This window comes from Podarcis raffonei, chromosome 12, assembly GCF_027172205.1.
Source record: "Podarcis raffonei isolate rPodRaf1 chromosome 12, rPodRaf1.pri, whole genome shotgun sequence".
Lineage (NCBI taxonomy): Eukaryota > Metazoa > Chordata > Lepidosauria > Squamata > Lacertidae > Podarcis > Podarcis raffonei.
Window position 1 is genome coordinate 42,657,165 of NC_070613.1, and position 24,097 is coordinate 42,681,261.

At 41.3% G+C, this 24,097-nt stretch overlaps 1 protein-coding gene across 3 annotated transcripts in view; it reads right to left on the reverse strand.

The window, feature by feature from the left end:
* The window catches only part of EOMES (eomesodermin), a 149,627-nt gene that overhangs the window by 100,960 nt on the left and 24,570 nt on the right, over window positions 1-24,097 (reverse strand). The window contains exon 2 of one of the 3 annotated variants that reach the window (XM_053410578.1): window positions 17,080-17,142. The exons of the other annotated variants lie outside the window; for them this stretch is intronic. The gene's annotated coding sequence lies outside the window, so the exon portion shown is untranslated. The remainder of the gene's footprint in view (window positions 1-17,079; window positions 17,143-24,097) is intronic. 3 annotated transcript variants of the gene reach the window in all.

Below are 24,097 nucleotides of genomic sequence, written 5' to 3' on the forward strand. Positions count from 1 at the left end.
ATATCATATTTTATATGTAACAATAATTTGTATATATTCAGAAGAATATAAGAATCCTGCTGGATCAGATCCCAAGTTCTTTGTTCTTATATATCATCTCATTACTTTATTGTAGTGGTAAATGATTGTCAGTCTGCCTTCTGCCATTTCAAGGGCAGAAGTAAAAGTGATTTTTTAATATTAGCCACTCCTCTCAATGGATCTAATCAAACTTCTCACTCTTATGAAGACTGACAGGGCCAGAAAGTAGACTGCTGAACTGCAGCCTGCCAGGTTTCAGCTATTCCGACAGTAAGAGGGTGGATTTTTAAGGCTGGATTTTGTACTGATCTCAATTTGATATACTGTACAATGCTTGTTGAGCTGTGCTCTACATCAGTGTCTTGATCAAAACAGTCAAGTATACATTAAATTGGAAACACATTAAATTTATATTTGAGTTAATTTAAATAAGGAGCTTTTTAATATATTGGCAAACAACCAGGTATGTACACAAGCAGAGCATGCAGACTGCTCATGGATTTCCCTTCCTTGCCTACTGATTTGCCTATTTCATTTCCAGATTATTAAAACATTAAAGTTGGGTTGTGCCTTGGTTCAGGATTTTTGGCAAAACGTTTTTGCTCAGTTCAGCTGCACTCAGCACTGGACTTGCTCTCTATCTTTTAAGGTCTAAATAAATCAGTCCTGCATAAAGAGCTAGTAATGCACTTGTTAACTGTGGCTCATGTAGAGATAACATACTGCAAGAATAACAAAAAATGACTTGCTTTGTGAAGGCAGTATGGTAAGATTTGGCAAATGACATTAGCCAATTTTTTAAAACAAAAAAACCAAACTGGACAGAGACAAATTAAAACAGGATACATTTCTGAGCACATGGTTGTATTTCATCTTTTATGTTAACTCTGCTCATAGCAAGGTACAGGCTCCAATCTTTCATAAATCTTTTTGGAGAATGTCTTCTACTTAGAGCTTTATGCCTTGTTTTCATACCCTGATGATTGTGTCCCAGCATATGTAGGTAAGTATGGTATTCTAAAACGTGTAAAGCATTAAGACTCACAAGGTTCAATTTATTGTATAATTGCTTTGTATAATGTACAAAAAAATCATTTCATTTCAATAAAAATGTTTCTAAAAGGTTTGGTTTCTTTAAGCACATGGTGCTATATGTTCTACAGTCCAGCATGGGCATTGCACCAGCAGTCATGCTGATCCCTCTTAGTTGCACCTAGAGCGCAAGGGATCCTTAAAAATGAATAGCAGTGGGGGGTGGGTGTCACTCAGAAGGAAGAAAGAGCACTAACTGAGGAGGGGGAGTCTTTCAAGCAATTCTCTGACTGCTGGAAAACATTGCATTTTTTTTTGTTGTTGTTAAAGGAAGGAAGCCACTTAATCTTTTACACCAATAGCGAATTTTACATCTCTCATCACATTTGGACTTTTAAATAAATATATTTTTTAGCTGTTTCCAATATTACAAATCCGTAACCTAATACATAGGTGGAAATAATCATCACATCTCAGGCAAACATCTAGCTATAGCAAAAGTAGTCTCTGAAGGACAATATCAAAGACCTAATTAAAAGCATAAGAATGATACAAAAGACTATTGCCCAAATATAAGAGGCGAAGGAAAACTACTGTGCTGCCAGATGAAAATCGCACACAAACACACCAAAAGTAGAATAATTTACAAAGAGCTTCGCCTGAATAAATCCAGATCATCACTAACCCATACAGATAATTGCAATAGAGTTAAACCTCTAAATAGGCTTTCCCCAATGTGGTTTGCTGCAGATGTTGCTGGACTTCCCAGCCAGCATGGCCAATGGTCAGGGAAGATGGAGTCCAGCAATACCTGGAGAACTGCAGGTTAGCCACCCTGGTTTACAATTGTCCCTCCTTCAAGAAGGATCTTAACCAATGTAAATAAAGCTTTGCCTTTTTCTGAGTGCCTAGGGGTGATCTAATTTTAGGGCCCTTTAAAATATAAGGGTCTGAACCAACCTAAAGCTGGAGGTTCTAAATCTGCCGAGGGCTTGAAACACACACACACACACACACACACACACACACACACAACCTGCTTCCTTTTCTTTCTTTCTCCATCCCCCTCCTCCTCCCCAACTCCTCAGCTGTGGTGCAGCACCTGCCATTAGCTGTGGTGGCTCCTAATTTCATATTGTCTGACAGTAGCAGTTGGACCGAGGTAGAGCCAGCCAGACCGAGAGGCAGACTCCCTGCTTCCACAAAGCTGAATTTAATAAGATGAGAACAGTATGCCAAGATGGTGAGCTCCCTTCTTAGCACTTATCATGACACTAGTCACTCAGCAGGGCCCTTATTGCAGCAGTAATCTGGGTGAAGCTGGCAGAGCGTCCCGCTTACAAGTTCAATATAATAGAACAGCAGGGCACTGGGAGGGGGGCTGGCAGCGCAGCTTAACAAACTTAAAGCCTATTACGCCATGCTTGAGGAGGGAAAAGAAAATGGCTCGCAAAAATGTTATGCGCCAAGTGGAAAACCTGGAACTGCCAAGTGCGGCACCATGCAAAAGCCCTGTCCACTCTGGTGCATTTGGGAAGTGTGCAAGCAATTAGCAATACTGACTGAAACGCCTATAATGTGGACTGGAAATGCAAATTTCTCCCATTCTTTTCTTGGCTTTTGAATGTTAAGGCACACCTTAAAACAGCCGTTGAAAAAGCAGCTTGTTGCTCATCTGCAGCTAGGAATTGCCGAGCCCTCACAAATAAAAAGATGGGTTTATGGCGCTTTCCCATTCCTGCTCTGTCTGCATCATGCCCAACGTAGCAAGCAGGGGTCCCCTTTTGGCTTTGCTGTGAGTAGGAAAGCAACATATGTCCACAGACAGTGCTGCAAAAAACCCCAGTGCTGTTGTATTTTTGCTCTCCCATTCTTCCCTCCAATGGCAATGGCTAGGGCCAGCCTTACCATCAGGCACAGCGAGACAAGACGCCTGCTTCTTGGGAGAAAAGCATCTTAAAAAGCAGAGACATCACCTTGCCAACAAAGGTCCGTATAGTAAAAGCAATGGTTTTCCCAGTAGTGATGTATGGAAATGAGAGCTGGACCTTCAAGAAGGCTTATCACCGAAGAATTGATGCTTTTGAATTCTGGTGTTGGAGGAGACTCTTGAGAGTCCCATGGACTGCAAGAAGATCAAACCTGTCCATTCTTAAGGAAATCAGACCTGAGTGCTCACTGGAAGGACAGATCGTGAAGCTGAGGCTCCAATACTTTGGCCACCTCATGAGAAGAGAAGACTCCCTGGAAAAGACCCTGATGTTGGGAAAGATGGAGGGCACAAGGAGAAGGGGACGACAGAGGACGAGATGGTTGGACAGTGTTCTCGAAGCTACCAGCATGAGTTTGACCGAACTGCGGGAGGCAGTAGAAGACAGGAGTGCCTGGCGTGCTCTGGTCCATGGAGTCACGAAGAGTTGGACACGACTAAACAACTAAACAACAACAACAACAAAGCTGAAGTGGTGAAGCAGGGAGCAGGGATGAGCAGCAAAATGTTAAGAGTTCAAACTTGAGTGTGCTATAAAGCCAGCCTGCCTGCCCTGCCTCCTAAGTAAACCTTCTGCCCTCCAATGCCCTTCGGCTTCTTTTTGGTTTCTTCTGTGCCTTCCCCTCACCTGACATCACATATGACATCACTAATGGGTTTTAATAACCATATTTCATTCCGTTACAGACCCATGTATGTTGGTTCACAGACAAAAGGATCAGCTTACCAGTTGCATTTAAAAGCACAGAGCTAAACAGTTTAAATCCCATCTTAGGCAGTTTAATTGAAAGTATAGGAATTAGCTGTTAGGCTGATCTCCCCCTTCGTTACCACATCTTTCAAAGTAACAGGCTACAGATTGAAAAGTAAGTTTAAAATATACATTTTACTCACAGTCAAGCATTCGTCCTTAGCAGCAACAGCCTTAAATTAAATGAAGGTAAAATACTTGTGCTTACAGAAAAACAGTTTCAGGTCGGTGCCTGTTGCTAACTTTGAGACATGTCTGCCCCCACGGTTGGTTGAAGAGAGGGGGAGAAGGAACAGGAAGTACTCATTTTGCTTCTTCCTTCCCAGGAGAGGAGGGGAAATGACACCACACGGAGCCTTCTCTACCAATTACTTTTCTATGGTCTGCATGGTCTTAACCCCTCCACATGCTAAATAGAAAGAATATGCATTGTTAGATCTGACTGCATATTTCCCACAACCATATGTGGGGCAAGTGGGCATGAAAGTCTCATCAGAGCAGCGTCTCCAAAAAGAAAGGATAAAAGAAGAATCAGGTGTAGCGCAACCTCAATTTCACTGGCATGAAAAGTCTGGAAAGGGATAATACGGCCATTTCTTCGGATATGTTACCAGGAAGAAGAAAATAACAGGAGAAGGGTAGGCATTAATCTCAAGTGAAGATAAATGGAAATAATTCATTCTGTTCTGATTTAAAACTTTCTTCAGCAGATCTTACACTTTTGTCATGGAATATTCCCATCCCATTTTTTTCTATGGGTTTGTAGAGCAAGAGGAACAGAGAAGAAATGCCCAATGCATTTTACAAGGCAGTGCATTGTACAGGCAAACAGCCTACTATATGGAGACAGATGATCTGGTAACCTCCATGTGCAAGTGCTCCATTTGTAGACACTGGCCTAGATGCTATCCCTCCCCTTAAACTCATCACACTTTGTCACAGGTAGGATGGATGCTCTCAAGCTATTCATGGCAATCTTAGCTAGCCAAAGTAAGATGTTTTGGTCAATATTTCAGAAGGCAACAGAAGTGAAACAAGGAAGTTGGATATTTTAATTATATTAACTAAATATAAAGGACCAAAGGCTTTTAAAAAAGTAGTGGGAAATAAACTAATTAAACGCAGAATAAATTATCGCTGGATCAGACCAAAGGTCCATCTAGATCTTGCAGCTTAATTTCATGAAGGAGGGGAAATCTGGGGGCTGAGTGACATGAGAAGGAAAGGGGGGGGGGTAAAGCTATCAGTTCAGACCTTTGACAAGATTGATTTACCCTTTCCACAGCAGTGTACTGGACAAGGAGAAGGAGAGAGAAAGGGTGTGTCGGAAAGAAAGGAAGGAAGGAAGGAAAGAAGGATTGCAGAAAGGGAGAGGGGGGGGGTGGCCTGACCTATCAAGTAACCTCTTTGAGATTTCTTCCAAGGAAATACAGCCCTAATAGGGAATGTGTGTGTGTGTACCTTGGTCGTCGAACGGAATCCGTTCCAGAAGTCTGCTCGACTTCCAAAAACGTTTGAAAACCAAGGCACGGCTTCCAATTGGCTGCAGGAGCTTCCTGCACTCAGTTGGAAGTCGCGGAAGCCACGTCAGACATTCAGGTTCCAAAGAACGTTCGCAAACTGAAACACTCACTTCCGGGTTTGCAGTGTTTTGGAGCCAAAGCGTTCGAGTCGCAAGACGTTTGTCAACCAAGGTACGACTGTATGTGTATTCTCTATTAGACCAGCATTCTATTAGGAATGAAGACCAACTATGTGCTAATGAGAGCTTACAGCATGCATGATATGATGGCGGTAGTCTTCCTTACTCTCACGTATCTGGTAAATATTACTTTGAATATGGTGGTTCCATTCCTATCAGTTATAGCCAAAATTTTATATATGTACTATGTAGAGCATATGTCAATTCATTCAAACAATGGGAGTGGGGAATAAGCCTAATTTTTTCCATTCTACATTAACTGTATTTGAACTTGAAAACATACCTCTAACTGCTGACAAAGAAATGGAAAGTGTATGCTTTCATTATCAATCAGGCAGTAACTTGAAAGCCAAACACCAACAAACAAATTGGCAGCTGGCACCGCAATGTGAAGTGTTAGCCATATGGTGCTCACAAACTAAAATATTTATTTGATTTGTCTTCAAGTGCCTAAGATGGCAGCAAGTGTTTAAAGATGAGGGCATTTTAGGATTCATGCTTCTCTGAGTAGAGGCATGCGTCTCTTCCTCAGAAATCCATTTTGCACAACCTAGGGAATGAGCTCTCCTTTCTGATGTGTTATCTTCGCTGAAGACAAGATTCTCAGAAGGTTTGGAGTCATTTGCATGTCTTGCTGCAACATCAGCCAAATGGCATGCTCAGTTTGGTGTACACCATTTAAATTATCTGGCATAGAACTGTGCTCTCTTTTCTTCTTTTCTGCCATTGTTTACAGTCCTGCTACCAAAAGAAACAAGGTGATTCTAAAGGAATTTAATTTGTTGTTGAAGGATTCAATCAATCAATCAATCAATCTTTATTGCGGTCAAAGACCGGACAGCAAATTAACAACAGCAACATACGCTTCTTCAGCATCAAGAGGAGAACGTAACTAGAAATTCCCTATAAACTCATGTATATCAAAAAATACCACTCCTTCAACTAAAATCTGTGTTCCAAAGTTTAAAATCAGTGCTCATTCATCGGCCATCACTGTCACTGTTGTTGAAGGATATGAACTATATTAGTAAGGGTTCTAGCAGCTCTCTCATGGCCTTGCGTGAACCCCTTTCTTTTATGCACATAGGAGCATAGGAAGCTGCCTTATAAACTGAGTCATACCACTGGTCCACCTACCTTAGTGTTGTCTACAGCATCTCTCTGGGGTTGAAGACAGAGGCGACTCCCAGACCTACTAATTTTGAGCAATGAAGTTATTTGGCAGATCCAGTTTGTCTCCCATTTGTACCCCTGATGCACTGTGATGCTGCCACTGAATGGCTGCACAGAATGGGGTGGCAATTCTCCAGTCCAGAGCATTCCATTAAGAAAACCTGCTGCTCTGCTTTATGGCATCCAACGTCTAAAACCACTGGCTTCAAACCATTAATTAGCCAATCCAGTTTGAGAAACTGAAGATTTCATTTGTTTTACTGTAAGCACTAGTGGAATTATTATTATTATTATTATTATTATTGAGAGGTTGTAATAGAGCACAGGTTTGAATTAGAGTCCGTTTGAATTCCGAAACGTTCGAAAACTGAAAACTGAAAGTGGAAGCCTCAAAACGGAAAACTCAAAACGGAAGCCGCGTTTCCTGTTTGACTTCCAAGGTGCGTTCAAAAACAGAGGCACTTGCTTCCATGTTTTCGCCGTTTGAGTTCTGAAACGTTCGACTATGGAGGCGTTCGAAAACCACTGTAATACTAGGCTAGATGGACCAACGTTCCTAACTGGAGGTGGGCTGAGGGCTCCATTTTCAGTGCAACTCTACTGACACCACCAGAACAATTCTGGGAAACAGCTAGACACATTTGAGGAAACAGCTAGACTATCTCAATCATTCCTTACTGCCCAGTATTGGTCTGATTGTTCCACAAAGACTAACACCAAGTGCTCACCAACTCCTAAATGCCCTGGCTGTCAAGGACAGATTGCTGGCTAGTAGTTTTCCTTTCGTTATTTTCTGCAACATGTCTTTCCTCCTTTGTGTGCCAAAGTGGCCAACTTTCTTAATACTTCTGCACAATGTTCTTTAGTGACTGGCCCTTCAATAAGGGTACCGTAATTAAAAAACCAAACATGTGATGTCCTATCACATACGTAAAACAGAAATGCAGAACCTGTATTCTTCCACTTTCTATCATATATATAACAACATTCATGCACAACAAAAATGTCATAAGAAAAGTTCAAAGTTGTTTTCTACAATGTTACATGTAAAATTAGGTTAAGAATGTAATGCATAGAGGACCCAACATTTCACATCTAAATCTACTTAATTTTTCACTTGCATGCAAGACTGATGAATATTAAAAGTCTAGTGTTCACAGTGTGGAAAAAGAAAAAGGTCAAAATAGGCTTAGGTCAAAATTGAGACCTGAATATGACTTAGCTTTAGCACAGTTGAAAAACTGCTTTTATGAGAGAGAAAATACTGCATATTTTATACTGCATATTAATAGTTATGTAGAATTATGCCTGAGGGTTCTCCTGCTATGTGGAAGGGCTTTAATTCATTTCTAAAAGGGTTTCTGAAATTATATGCAAAATTCAATCTTTCTCACAGATTTTCTGCTGCTTCTGCTTCTAGTATGAACCGCAATTGGACACATAAACCCACAGAGGAAGTATGTGAACTAACATTGAAAGAAAGGGGAAGAATGAAGCATAACACACTTGCCATTTGTTAGACCCCACCCATACATCTTAGAACAGCCATCTCCAGCCTGGTTCTCTCCAAATATTCGGAACTTCATTCCCATCATCCCCATGCTGGCTGGGGCTGATAAAGGTTGGTCCAACAACATCAGGAGGGCATTAGGTTGGGAATACTGTTTTAGACTATTACTAGCTTTTGGCTGCTCTTCAAGCTAGAACCTAAACCAGACGCATTGGGCACAAATTGTAAGGAAATGTCATTACGTTTTGTGCTTTACTCTTACAAATAGAATATTAGGCGGCATGTTTGTGGCTGGGCTATGATTTCTTTCCCACGGCAAGTGGGAGTAATGCATGAATTAATGCTTTCACACACACACTTTCACACAAAGGTTGCACTATAGAGAAAACAAACCTATCCAGGAGGAGAGTTCTAGCCTAGGCTTCTACTTTACCTTTGCAGCTCGGTCCTATGTGTCAGGAGTCATGACACTATGGACGTCTACTCAGAAATAAGTTCTATTAAATTCAATTTCAGCCCCAATTTTCTAGGTACAGGGATTGTTTTGTGTATGGGTTTTTTGTATGGGTTCAGGCATGTAAATCCTCAACAGCAAACTGAAATTGTGGCCCTGTAGATGCTGTTGGAATCCACCTCTACCATCCCTGACTATTGACCATGCTGATATGAGATGATGGAAGTTATACTTACTAGAGGGTACCAATGTTGGCTATTGCTGGTGAAAGGTGACAAGATGCAAAGGAGAACAGGAGAGAGGAGGGAGTTTTGGCAAGTGAATCCAAAGTCCTATGAAAAGCTACACTGCCAGAAATTCTCTCTTCTGCACAAGTATTAAAGAAAAAGGAGGCCAACTTCCTTTGTGTCTGGTTTTTTCCTTTTACGCTTCTTTCTGCCCCTTCTGTTAACTCTCTTCCCATAAAAAAATATGCATTCTTCTTTAGGTTAAGAAACACATGAGCCATGTAGATCCCAATGTGTCAGTTGCAGAATAGTAATATAAAAGGCAACAGTGATATTTCACACATTGGCCAAAGGCTCAAATTAATGAAATACACAAGCCCTACCACCTGACTTCTCCCAAATTTAGCCAAATCCTGCCCCCAGAGCCTTCTGTGAACAGTAGCAAAAGGGAATGCAGGCCCCTTCTGGAACCCTCTGCAATATGAGCACTGCACCAGCATGAGTCAATCATCTTTTTAGCAACCAAGCATGAAACAAATCCAATGCAGCACAAGAAAATGATTGTGTCTGGGAACAAAATTGCAAATGTTTTCCCACAATTTTGGGGGGGTTTCATTTCATTAATTGCATAAATCATCACACCCTCTCTAGGTGTTTTGGCACTATGCAGGAGGTGCAAACCAAGGAAGGGCAGTGCTAACCACTTCCCCACAGATGTATGCAGAAGACATCTACTGCAGACAGCAAGGCTGCATGGTCAGCATTAATCACTTTCAATTAGAGGCAAACCACATCATTTATGATGCTTTAATTCAACTCAGTGTACTAACTGACATGAGCACACCTATTTTCAGGGTTATTTTAAAAGCTTCCAATTAATCTCTCGCAGACAATTGTTCATTTGGAGAGTGGGTTTAATGTGAGCTACCTGCTGCACAGGTATCTGAAGGATAATTGGTTTATATAACACTTGCACTGTCAAGTCTTCTTAAGACTGTGTAAGCCTCCCAGACTGTGAGCCAAAGGAAAGGAGAATTTGCTGCTGTTGCCATTCATTTTAACTGTCAACTCTGGAAACTTGGGGTATCACCAGTGGTTCAATAGAGTGCTGACAGTCTTGTCTCTAAAGGCCTTCAAAATGGTGAGTCTTGGCATCTGATAATGACCAAAACTTTGCTTTTTTATTCCCAAAGGGACTGATCATCTAGGTGAGACAAGAAGAATTGCCAGGTGTGTATGGATTTACAACAACAGAAACTGAGGTCACCTCTAGGTTGTGAGTATTTAGCGAGAGGAAATCAAGCACGTACCCGAAAATTAGATTAAAGTGCTCTGTTAACCTAGTGTGGCAAATCAACTTTTTTCTTTCAATGACTTTTTGTGGTGAAATGCACTGAGAAGTGTGGGATGAACAAATGGCTAACAGGTAAATATATAAACATTGCACAAGCAAATTGGGGTGAATGCTGATTGTCATATAACTTCCATGCAAAATATCCAGAATGAGGGCTCAATAAAGAGCGGACATCATATAACCTCTGCATATGCTTTGTACAAACAAATCAGGGTGAATGCTCAATGTACAGGCCACCTGAAGCAGCCCTGAGTGGGTTCAGCCAGCCAGCAAAGCTAACCAGGCCAGAAAGCCAGCTATAATGACCAGAAGTAGCATGGCAGCTAATCTTCATGCACAGCCAATGGTTCTGCAGCACAGTAGGGCAACCCACAGAAAGACGCATCAAGAAAAAAGGAGCCAGTCAGCCAAGTGCTCTATGGAAGATCACCAAGTGATCGAGGGTTGCCAGCATCTCTCTTTTGTTAGGAGAATCAAGCATCCCTCCTACCTGGGTAACCCCACTATATTCAAGGACATTACAGTGGTACCTCGGGTTACAGATGCTTCAGGTTACAGACACTTCAGGTTACAGACTCCGCTAACCCAGAAATAGTATCTCGGATTAAGAACTTTGCTTCAGGATGAGAACAGAAATCGTGCGGTGGCGGCACGAGGCCCCATTAGCTAAAGTGGTACCTCAGGTTAAGAACAGTTTCAGGTTAAGAATGGACCTCCAGAACACATTAAGTTCTTAACCCGAGGTACCACTGTACTCAAGTTTGCCACCTGGCGGTGCTGCCGAGAAAAACACCCTAACAACCTTACTAACCATGGACTCCTCCAGATTGGTTTTTTTACAGGTGTATTCTGCAACACGTCATGACACAATAATAGCACATTAGTAGGGAATTTATAATAGACTGTCCAGTGCAGCGCTTTATTAGTTCTTCTGTGGTGTCCCCCCAAATTACCACATTATTGCTATCCAGAGGGGGAATCTTGCACCATAGTGCAACAAAAGTGGGACAAAAAGCCCAGTAAGATTTGTGGTATAAAACATTATAGGATTTCAGCAGGAAGCAGTTTGGAAATGAAGCAGTATGTCCTTCCTGAAACTTTTGCAGGCACAAACTATTGAAAGCAGTGTTGTGAATAATAATAATAATAATAATAATAATAATAATAATAGTAATTCATTTATACCCCGCCCATCTGGCTGGGTTTCCCCAGCCACTCTGGGCGGCTTCCAACAAAATATTAAAATACAATAGTCCTTCAGATATTAAAAGCTTCCCTAAACAGTGCTGCCTTCAGATGTCTGCTAAAAGTCTGGTAGTTGTTTTTTCCTTTGACATCTGGTGGGAGGGTTTCCACAGGGCGGGCGCCACTACCAAAAAGGCCCTCTGCCTGGTTCCCTGTAACTTCGCTTCTTGCAGTGAGGGAACCGCCAGAAGGCCCTCGGAGCTGGACCTCAGTGTCTGGATTGGACAATGGTGGTGGAGACGCTCCTTCAGGTATACTGGGCCGAGGCTGTTTAGGGCTTTAAAGTTCAGCACCAACATTTTGAAATGAGCTCAGAAACGTAACCACCCCAATACCATCATGAACACAAATCATCATGAATGCACAATATGAGTCCCCCATATTTAAAATTCAGAACAGTCCTCAGTTTCAGATGAAATTCCAAAAACAAAAAAACAATTAAATTCATCAGGATCTGAAATTATAGTTGTTCAAGTGTTAAAATTTGTATTCAGGTGATTTTTATTTATGAAATCAGACTTGCTGCATTCGGTGTTATACACGGCAACTCTACCAAAAATAAATGGCTCTGTAAACAGATGCCCTTTTATTGCCTTTTACATTTCATATGATTTGAACCTTTTTAATGCAGCCTACTTTCATATTCTTAAATAATTTCTTCTCAGTCTAAAAAGCAGTGCTTTATTTCATGCAATTAGATATCTTCGTTGTTACGGATAAACACCTACGGCTTGATTCATAAAGGAAAGGCTTACATGCGTGCAGTAAAATGCTGTACACACACCACATTGTTGTGAGGAATAGACCCTTGGGCATTTCCCTCCAGATTCACAATGAAACTTGGTTATGGAAGGGAATTGCATATGTGAGTCAAATGGGCTTGAGGCAGCAGCTCAGCTTTATCCAGGAAACATGAAAAGGCTTCAGGGAAACATCATCCCTTGGTGATCATAAAAGCAGCACTTGCCTGCTTCCATGTGGAATATCCTTAGAACCTTGTTCACAAGCTCAGAAAGAATGGAGAGGCAAAGCTGAGTGGTTCTGGTACCCAAAGGGATTTCAAATACAGGGCTGCCAAACACAGGGGCCCAGATTCTTCAGCTAGATAAAAATGGGCATAAATCCAGGGGTTTACAATCACATCCCTCAGAGGCCAGTTTCAGCGGCCAGATTCAGCCTTTCAGAATAATCCACTCAAGTTACAACCCACAACTTATTGAAATCACTGGAAAATGGCCGAGCACATTAAGGCGCAGCTACGAAATTCCAAAGCATTGGATACTTTTCATATGAATAGTTTAATTTTACATACCGTATTTTTTGCACCATAACACTCACTTTTTTCTTCCTAAAACATAAGGGGAAATGTCTGTGCGTGTTATAGAGGGAATGCCTACGGGTGGCATGCCTACGGATTTTCCTCCTCTAAAAACTACGTGCGTGTTATGGTCGGGTGCGTGTTATAGAGCGAAAAATACGGTAGGTTCATGAAGCACCGGCTGATCAAATCACACTGTTTAACCAGTCACATTCATTAGTTACAGATGAAACAAACATGGATTTTCAGCCATCTTTAAACCAGGGAGTTGTCTTCTGTTCACACAAGACATTCCTCATTTTCTATTTTAGTGTTTATTATTTTAACTTAGATACTTAAAGTAAGGTGAAGCAGTGCATGTTCTTACTTTTTATGAAACTTATTTAGGTTCTGTAGGAGAAGCTTTTTATTCCACAAAATATTCTCTGTCTTTAAGCCTGCAGCTGTATTTTTTGCTTTCCACCCAGTTGGAGACAAGGGGAGGAAGGGGCTGCCCGCTAATTAGTTTTTAACACAGTTTCAGTATGCACTGTAAAAAAAAGGCCCACATTAGAAAAAGTCTTATAATCACCTTGCTTTAGATCTTTTTTTATTATGGTGATGATCACCTTGTTTTAGCTTTGTTATGATTATTTATATTTTATATTGATTTTGAACTGTGAAGATTTCTAAACGCATCAGAAACATGAACTCTTCTCAACAAACTTATAATGAGTCATCAGCCCTATATCAAAGGTGATGTGAACTGAAGGTAACAGGACCTCACCAGGAACCAGTGAGGTGAAGTGGGGACTCAAGCTCAACCATGCAGCACACTAGGTAAACATGGGGCAGAATTAAGAACTGCTAGATGTGTGTGAAACATCTGCATGTGATGAACTGTAGGTTCTCAGTGAAGTAACTTCAGGCGCTGAATTGACCTTGCCTACCCAGGATGGCCATTTTGTTCTGCTGGATAGGAAAAAGTATCAGGGAGCTTCCTGCACCAGTTGACACTTGCTCGAGCAATGAAGGCTTTCTGAGCTTTGGTATGCTCCTGTATTCTTTATTACACTTCAGTTTCTGATTTCTGGCTTGTTCTTAGATCCTTCCTCCTGGTTCATCTTCCAGTTCTGACCTACAGTACAGTCCTCATTGTGTCTATTCAGAAGTAAGTCCTACTAAATCAAATAGGGTTTACTTTCAGGTAAGCTGTGTTAGGACTGCAGCCTTATTCTTTGATGCTGATTATGGGTTTAACTCAAACTGCTGTCTATGACCCAGGCCAATACCCACTACTATTTCTTAATATATGCCACCTTGAACTCATTGAACAAACATAAATAGTTGTTTGCCTAAGCCTTCAGCTACCTAGTGAGTTTGCAGCTGAAACATTATTTAAGCCAAGACTCACAGATCACACTTAAGAGCCTCCACACTACAATAACACAAGTACTATAACTGCTTGGGATCCTACTGAACAAATCTTACCAGGTCACATTCGAAAGGGATACCTTTGTTTTGTACTTTTGAGAAAAATGAAACCAATCCAAAGATGTGGTTCTGCTTGCACAACCTCTTTCAGAAGTGGAAGCATGACCACTGTGATATAATTTATGTGTAATAGCACAATGTGGACTTTTTGAACAAGTTCCTGCACAAGTGTTTATGGTGGTGGTAGCCAATCTAGTGCCCTCCAGATACTTGGGACTACAATTCCCATTGGCCCAGCCAGAATGGCCAACGGTGAGGGATGATGCAAAGGAAGAGAGGGGCAAGCATGTGAGCCCAAGGCTTCTTTAGCCTTGTTCTAGGTCATGCTCATAATGCTAAACCATGGTTTAGTGTTGTATACAAATCAGCCTAATATAATGGGAAGTGCACACAATATTGCTTTTACTTTTTTATTGGCCATGCATCTTACATTGGCACTTTTAAAATATTCCGAACATCATTTTTTATCTCCATGTTTATGCTATTAGGTCATTCTTCTCCATTATGTCTGATTATGAAAGGTGTATTCCATATTTCAGAATTCATTATTATCTCCCTGCTATCTATCCATCTGCTTATTTTAGCAACCTCTTCCTCACTGTTGGGTTTGGTATAGACTTCCCATCCCTTTGCCTACTGCTTTAAACTCTCCCCCATAGTTCTGTCTATCCTCTCAGTAAGTACATTTGTGACCCTTCTGTTCACATGGAAACTTTCCCACCTGTACAGCCACCATCTGTTCGAAAATGCCCCAGCAATCTGAAGGGGATGGAGAAAATTCTCCTCTACTGAACAAGAAAAGCTGATTGAAATCTTCCTGGGCTCCAAATATTTCATAACTATTCTCAGAAAATAAAATATTTTGATTACTGCAAGCATTTTCTACAAATATTTATCAGAACATCTACCAACTTAGATTCCTTAATTGTTATATTTTCACAACCTGGGTATTTTTTACTTATGCTACATTATCTGCAGCTTGTTTTGCCTACTTTTTTCAGTTGCATGGATTCTTGTACTATGCCTGCATGAATGATAAGGAGTAGCTATGGTTTAGCCTACAAAGAAAAGACAACAAGGCAGATTTCACAACGCCACTGATTATCTTATGCCTGGAGTATGCAAATCAGCTGTTTACTCCATTATCATTTCAAGGGTTTTATTAGTCACTGTCAAGTCATATGCTTTCTGAATGCTACTGCAACCCTAACAGTCTACTTCAGGAGTAGGTGCTCCTCTAGGTGCTGTTGGACTCTAATTCCTATCAGCCCCAGCCAGCATGGCCAGTGGTCAGGGATGATTGGTACAGTACTGGAGTCTAGCAACACCTCGAGGATGTATGTTAGCTACTGGTCTACTTGCTCAGAGGAAAGCAGCGAATAACACTGCAATTCCTTTTCCTTTACCTCTATCTATATCAGGGGTCAGCAACCTTTTTCAGCCGTGGGCCAGTCCACCGTCCCTCAGACCATGTGGACAGACTATATTTTGAAAAAAATATGAACGAATTCCTATGCCCCACAAATAACCCAGAGATGCATTTTAAATAAAAGCACACAATCTACTCATGTAGAAACATCAGGCAGGCCCCACAAATAACACAGAGATGCATTTTAAATAAAAGGACACATTCTACTCATGTAAAAACAGGCTGATTCCCGGACTGTCCGCGGGCCAGATTGAGAAGGCGATTAGGCTGCATCCGGCCCCTGGGCCTTAGGTTGCCTACCCCTGATCTATATCCACCTAGAGGTAAGCAGAACTGAGTTCAATGTGCTTACGCCCAGGTAAATAAGTATAGGATTTCCTATTTTTAAAAAAACCTCCAAAAATGTATAACAAATCTGGCATGCACTGACCTCGATGGGTTCTAAAAACAGTTTCTGTTCACTCAACCCTTCCCAAACCAGGAATATCAGTCAGACGCATGACAGAATCACCACAGCTATTATTTTCATATAACTTTTGTAATACCGTATATTTTAAATATCTTAAATTTATATTGAATACATGTGGTCTTCAATTTGTACAAAGCTTAGGGTAAGTGTGATATAAAGCGGCAGAGAAATGTTTTTATTCAAATTGAAATAAAAAATAAAATTGTGCAGAAAAGTACTTGAAATTCATACAATTTGATGACTTCTCAGATCTCAGAACTGAAACTGATAAGCAAGAAGGAACTGCCCTACTGACAAAGCAGAGCGATGCCACCTTCTGCAGTTGCATAAAGGTAAAGGGTAAAGGGACCCCTGACCATTAGGTCCAGTCGTGGCTGACTCTGGGGTTGCGGCGCTCATCTCGCTTTATTGGCCGAGGGAGCCGGCATACACCTGTACATGTGGCCAGCATGACTAAGCCGCTTCTGGCGAACCAGAGCAGCGCACGAAAACGCCGTTTACCTTCCCGCCGGAGTGGTACCTATTTATCTACTTGCACTTTGACGTGCTTTCGAACTGCTAGGTTGGCAGGAGCTGGGACCGAGCAACGGGAGCTCACCCTGTCGTGGGGATTCGAACCACCGACCTTCTGATCGGCAAGTCCTAGGCTCTGTGGTTTAACCCACAGCGCCACCCACGTCCCTGCAGTTGCATGGACCTATACAAATGGGATAAAAGTCATTTCTGCACTATGAAATAAAGGTGTATTAAAGATATGAAGATAGTAAAGTACCATATATAACTGTCTATTGTTTAGTAGTTTCTGAATGCAGTGAAATAAATTATAATCTAATTCAGTTTCTCTAACAATAAAAGAAGGGTCTCAAGTGCTTCAAGTGACATGAAGAGCTAGCAGCAAAGAAAATTGAAACATCACATGTATAGAACTTACTTTCAGATGTGAATGGAGAAGGATGATGTATCTGTTTCCCCCCTTCTTCTTCTTCTTCATAACCTAAGGTAGGGGGGAATGGGAGTTGTTATTTTATACCACGAAGAAAAAGCTCAGCAATTCAAAACAAACAAGAATTGCTACACATATATCTATTAATTCTCCTTAAATACGTAATGTCAAAGAAAAAGGCTGTGAGGTTGTTGTTGTTTTTTCATTTTACTTTATAATATTTGAAACTGTGCATTGGAGATTGTAGAACATCAAACATCTGAAATGTGAGATCGGCAAAGGGATCTATGTGATTTTTGTAAGTGGTCCTTGCTATTGTGATGTGCGAGGTAAGAGAGCTGCAGCTTTGTTTATCTGGCCCCCGCACAATATTGTCAGGATGCATTTCCATTTTCCAAGTGACTGCTGCCACTGTGCCACAATCTGTGCTTATTTCTCAAGCAGCTAAACCCTTTGACACTGTGGTTTTTAATTAAAATTACATTAAAGTTAATCAGCCAGAAAGAGGTTTCTGTAGAAGGCAGGTTTGATTGCAACCTGCAAAGGGCATCGAGGCTGCCAACTCGCTAAAGATGTGGCGGCAGATGCCAAGCTGTTTGTGCAAGCCCAACCCTAGTTACTGAGATGCTGGAAGAGGTCACTTCTGTTTTCACCTTTATGAACAACTGTCACACAACGGGTTCTGCCTAAGAAATGTTGACCATGCCATGTGAACCGAAACAGAGGCCAAGAGACTAGTAGTCATCTTTCTTTGTTAAATGGGTTGTTTTTCCTTTGTTAATGGGCTGACTAGAAGAATAAAAACATTAAAACTAATGCTTAAGCAGAGGTGAAAAACCTGAAGCCTTCCAGATGCTATTGTACTATAGTTCCCATCATCCCTGACCATTGGCCATGATTTGGAGTGGAAGGAACGGGAGTCCATCTGGAGAGCCATGGCTTCCCTATCTCTGATCTGTGAAAAATATCTAGTGTGATTGAAGGGTTAGAGTGCTAGACTAGGTTCATGGAAATGTAGGTTCAAATCCTCACTCAGCCATAAAATACACTGGGGTCCCATCTATGCACTATATATTTAAAGCACTACCATACTACTTTAAACAGGATGACTTCCCCTAAAGAAGTGTAGTGTTACGAATGCTGTGAGTTCTTATCCCCCCCCACAAAACTTCAGTTCCCAGTGTAGCTTAACAATCAGTCCCTCTTCCCAAATAACTCTGGAAATTCTGTGACGGGAATAGGGGTCTCTTAACAACTCAGAGCATCCTTAGCAAACTACAGTTCACAGGATTATTTTGAGGAAAGCCATGACTGAGTAAAGTGCTTATGATACTACTTTAAATGTATAGTGCAGACTGGGCCTAAGAGACCTTGAAGTGGCTACTTTTTCTCCATCTAACCTCCCTCACTGGATAGATGTGAGTATAAAAGGGGAGATCATGTATGCTACTTCCTTGCAGAAGAGCAAGAGAGAAGATAAATGTGTAAATAAAGTACATTGTATAGTAGCAAGAGACTTGATATTATGCATCTGTTTATGCCACATTTTCTGTGTTTGTGTGTGTGCGCGTATGAGCACCATAAAGTATTCATGAAATTTCCAGTAGAGTAACATTAAATCATGCAAAGGTAACATCACTCCACAATAGCAGAGGCATTTTATTTGTAATTAAAGAGGTATGTGGCATGGGTTTGGCTGCCTCTTGAGTTATCATCATCAACTTTGGCGTGAGGACTCCCAATGTGCAGGTGGTGGACTTGGTCATCGTTTGGATACCAGCCACTATTTTGAATCAAGATGGTGGACTGAAACATCATTTTGGCATGACCCATTTTGGTGTGATGGGTCCAAGCTCAGAAATGACAGCATTCGCTTAAAAAACACAGCATTTTTGGGTCTCTAAAAATTCCCAAGCAGCTCTGGGTACTCCCCACTAGCATCAGATAAAAAAAGTCTTCAGTAACAAATCCTTATCAGATTATGGGCTTATTATTGATTTATTTTACTGTCTAGACTAGTCTAACTGGATTCCAATCAAGGTGTAATCACTGGTCCCTTTTTTTGAATACCAGTTCATGGAACTGGGCTCTCAGTGGTTTACTGACAATTCAGGGATGTTGGGAAATGCATGGTAAAAAAAGTTTAAATATTAACTTGGTGACTTCTGGTATTTTCTACCATGTTTTCGCACCAAATGTTGCTTTAAATTCTCCTCCCTACCCACCTGATGTGAAAGATCAGTGTTCTAAGCAGCTGTCCTGCTGCCCTTGAAAAATATTGTGGTTAGCCTTTCCAATGCCCCCTGAATTTGTGCATGAAACAAAGAAGCACTTGGATTGGCTTATCTATTGTACTTCCTACATCACGATTGATTAGGTAACATGTAAGTCTATGGTACCAGATGTGACTGTCAAAACACTTGGCCACTGTACTCAATGGGTTAACTGATGACATGCAATGTACTTAATCTGGCGAAAGCATTTCAAGGTTGGATAATACTTCCCCTCAGATTACCACTTGGTCAATTAGCAACCTTTAAGATAGAGCCGTGTCCGTGTATCCTTTTCTTATCCTGTCAGCTTTCCTTAGCCATTCACCAGTAAAATGGGCCTGCAACTAAAACCGTTTCCCCCCCCCTTCCCCCAGCTAGGGTAGCTGAAAGACCAGTTCCTTATCCCTCACAGAAACTTTCCTGTCGGCAATGAAACAGCAGTTATGTCACACCAGCTCAAAAGGCAAATGCGAAGGGACTGCTCAAGTATAAGATGCTGTCTGGTGAAAAAAAAGAGAGATGGGGGTAGCTCATTTGACAGAGCTGTTCACACTTTTCCTGCACAGCTGGGAGACATTAGCTTGATTTCCCAAGATTGGTGTGTATTCTAGCACGGTGAACTAAAAGCAAAAATAAAATTAGAAAAAACAGCACTTATATATACAGAGAGAGAGAGAGAGAGAGAGAGAGAGAGAGAGAGGCGGACAGAGAAAGAGAAGTGAGTATTTTGTGAGATATATTTACCTTATGAAGTTTTAAAAATCCTGTTTACAGTATAGTGGTACCTTGGGTTACAGATGCTTCAGGTTACAGACTCCGCTAACCCAGAAATAGTACCTCATGTTATGAACTTTGTTTTAGGATGAGAACAGGAACTGTGTGGCGGCGGCATGGCGGCGGGAGGCCCCATTAGCTAAAGTGGTACCTCAGGTTAAGAACAGTTTCAGGTTAAGAACGGACCTCCGGAATGAATTAAGTTCTTAACCCGAGGTACCACTGTATATTCCAGCAACCAACCACTTCTGCCTTTAGATTAAGGATTGCATTCAACTAACTTTGGCTCAAAGCAAAGCCAGAAGACCCAATGGAAATAATGGCCAGGACTAACATAGGTCCATTGTCTCCAATAAAGTTGGAATTTCATATCACAGTGAGCAGTGGATAAGCAAGTAACAGCGTTGAGGTGTGGCAGCATGACTCTGGATTGCAAGGACCAAGCTGGTTTTGATCAATGCATATGGCTAATTTCCTGTATACAGTATATATTTTTAGCAATGTTGTTAAGCTATTGAATTTTCAAAATTAGGCACACTCAGCGTCACTATTCCTGAACTGCGTATCATTTGAGAGCACTGATGAGGGAAATCACATGATTCAATATTTTGCCATATAAAAATATTCCTTACACGTAGAAAATGAAATGTCAAGGGAGAGTGATTCAATTTTGACCTTCTCCCTGACCATGTTTTTATAAAACACATTCAAAAAGTATTAAAGCTCTTTCAAGTTTTATTTGACGGATGCCCTCCTCCAAATCTGAAATACCGTATTTTTTGCTCTATAAGACTCACCATTTCCCTCCTAAAAAGTAAGGGGAAATGTGTGTGCGTCTTATGGAGTGAATGCAGGCTGCGCAGCTATCCCAGAAGCCAGAACAGCAAGATGGATTGCTGCTTTCACTGCGCAGCGATCCCTCTTGCTGTTCTGGCTTCTGAGATTCAGAATATTTTTTTTTCTTGTTTTCCTCCTCCAAAAACTTGTGGTCTGGTGCGTCTTATAGAGCGAAAAATACGAGTAACACATTTATGATGTGATGAAATTTTTGTACATATCAGGCCTAATCATCTTCTGCAAGGCAGAACAATCTGTCCATCAGTATGTAGCCCCATGAAAGAGGACAAGGAGACCTAGAGTGGAGTTTAAATGATGTTCACCAGTCTGTCCCTGCCTTTTCTCCAGCAGTGAATTTTTGACACAAGGAATCAGAGGATGGTAATATGAGCCATTAAAAACAATGGGAATATGGTCACACCCAAGTGGCACAGTTTCATAAAACCTTCTCCTATTATTTATATAATAAAAGATGAGTGAAAATAAGATTAACTGTAGTTTCCTTCTTTATGACATGATATATTTTCTAGCCTTACGAGCAAACACCTAAACACATTTTTGTTTAATCCAAACCTATGCAGGTAAAGAAATGAACAAATGAGGTCATCATGCATCAGCAGTTTCTGACATATTTTCAGTTCTTTCCTTGAAAATTCAACTGCTCATTAATTTCGCCATTCTGCAGTATTATATGATGATGACTCAATGTGTGATTATAGGTGCAAAATGCTCTACAAGGGCGTGGGGAGTCTTGTTGACTTGATATATTTAACCGTGATACTCATTTTAAGTCTAAATAGTCAAATAGTCTCCTAATTCAGGCTGTGTTCTGAGGGACTGCTATTTCTCTCTCTGCTTTTGAGTTTCCTTTTCTTTATGGTCATCTTTCAACAGTTCCTAGAAATATAGATATATAAGAGAAGTGAAGATTATCACCAGAATATATTAAAAGCATGGTAGATATGGCAATCAGTCTATCTGCTAGCCATGGTGACTCTGCTCTGCCTTCACGGTCACAGGCGGCAATGCTTCTGAATACCAGTTGCTGGAAACCACAGGAAGGGAGAGTGTTATTGTCTCTGGGTCCTCCTTGAGGGTTTCCTACAAGAATCTAGTTAGTCACTGTGACAACAGGATGCTGGTCTAGATGGGACACTAGCTGATCCAGCAAGTAATTACCAATCAGTGAGCTTGACCTCAAGACCAGGAAAGACCCTAGAGCACTTAGAAAATGCTGTTATATCTAAGACCCAGCATGGGCTTGTCAAAATAAGTCATGCTAGGGGAATCTCATTTGTTTTGTTTTCTTGATAGAGCCTGGTGGATCAAGGGAATGGTGCAGACGTAGTTTATCTTGATTTCAGGAAGGCTTGTGACAAAGTTCCCCATTACATTCTTGCAGAGAAGCTGGTAAAATGTGGGCTGGATGAGGTAACTGTTAGGGGCATTTGTAGCTGGTTGACTGACCAAACTCAAAGAGTGCTCACTAATGGTTCCTTGTCATCCTGGGAAAATGTGATAAGTGGGGTGCTGAAGGGTTCTGTCCTGGGCTGGTTGTTTTTCAATGACTTGGATGAAGGTATTGAGGGGATGCTCATCAAATTTGCTGATGACACCATGCTGCAGAAGACAGAATCAGGATTCAAGATGACCTTAACAGATTGGAGAACTGGGCATGGGTGTAGCCAAGTGGGGGGTGGGGAGACAGCTGCCCCCATCAAATAAAGCAATAGAAATACTTAACTAATTGATCTATCACATCGGTTCTGCCCCCTAACAAAGTCCTGCCCCCCCCAACAAAAATCCTGGCTACACCCATGGAACTGGGCCCCAACTAACAAAATGAATTTCAAATAGGGACAAATGTAATGTGTAGTGATAAAGCGGGATATGAAATCCAAACTCTTCTAAGGTTCTACATTTAGGCAGGTCCCACCTGTGAAATAATGCCCCCCCCAAACCACACTTTTGATTATGAGCAGAATGGATGGTATCACCATCACAGGGCAAAAGAAGCCCGGTCCCATATATTTCTGGTCTAAGGTCACGGCTTCTGGGTTAGGCAGCCTATCTTTCATGAAGGGTTAAGCCTATAAGCATTCCTTTTACAAATGATGTCTGAGGGGAGGTATCAGGAGGCCAAACATGCAAAAAAACTGTTATAACAATAATAAAAAGTATACAGAACCTGCCCATTAGTCTTATGGGTGTATTTCAAAAGACATACATATGTGAACAAAGACATATATAATACATCAACGATACATTCCTGCTTTTTCAGGGGTCAGCAAACTTTTTCAGCAGGGGGCTGGTCCACTGTCCCTCAGACCTTGTGGGGGCGAGACTATATTTTTTTCGGGGGGGGGGATGAATGAATGCCCCACAAATAACCCAGAGATGCATTTTAAATAAAAGGACACATTTTACTCATGTAAAAACACGCTGATTCCTGGACCGTCCGCGGGCTGGATTTAGAAGGCGATTGGGCCGGATCCGGCCCCCGGACCTTAGTTTGCCTACCCTACTTCATGCTGTTTGTTGGAAACTGGCATTTGTTATATTAAAAGTAAGTACAGAACAGAGCGCTCTTGCCACATTAATGACAATGGTGATCATAGCACAGGAAATAGACTTAAATTAAAGGACAATGAAAGTCTCTCTGTCTCTGAATCAATACAGACAGTAATCCAGGTCTATATCTTTCATATTAGCTGAGAGCTCTGCGTGTGATGACCCAGACCTGAACCCTGTTCTCTGCAATCCATACGTATCATTTACTCCACACACAAATTGCTTCATGGACTAGCACATAGAGGCGTGACTCATCTCATAATGCTCAATCACAGCAGGAGAAGAGATAGGAGAAGAGAACAGAGGGATTGGGGGACGGAGAGTGAGCGTGAGAGTGAGTGAGTGAGAGAGAGAGAGAGAGAGAGAGAGAGAGAGAGATATCCCTTGTGGCATAGCCACTTTGATGGCCAAGTAGAGACATCTTCACTTCTCCTTCACAGAACAGTAGACACATTGCAACTGACTATGCTTCAGGGTTGCAATTAAAATGGTTTGGTAGGACTGTTATCCTTGCACTGATCCCAGGAAACAAAAGCTACAAAAAGGTAGTA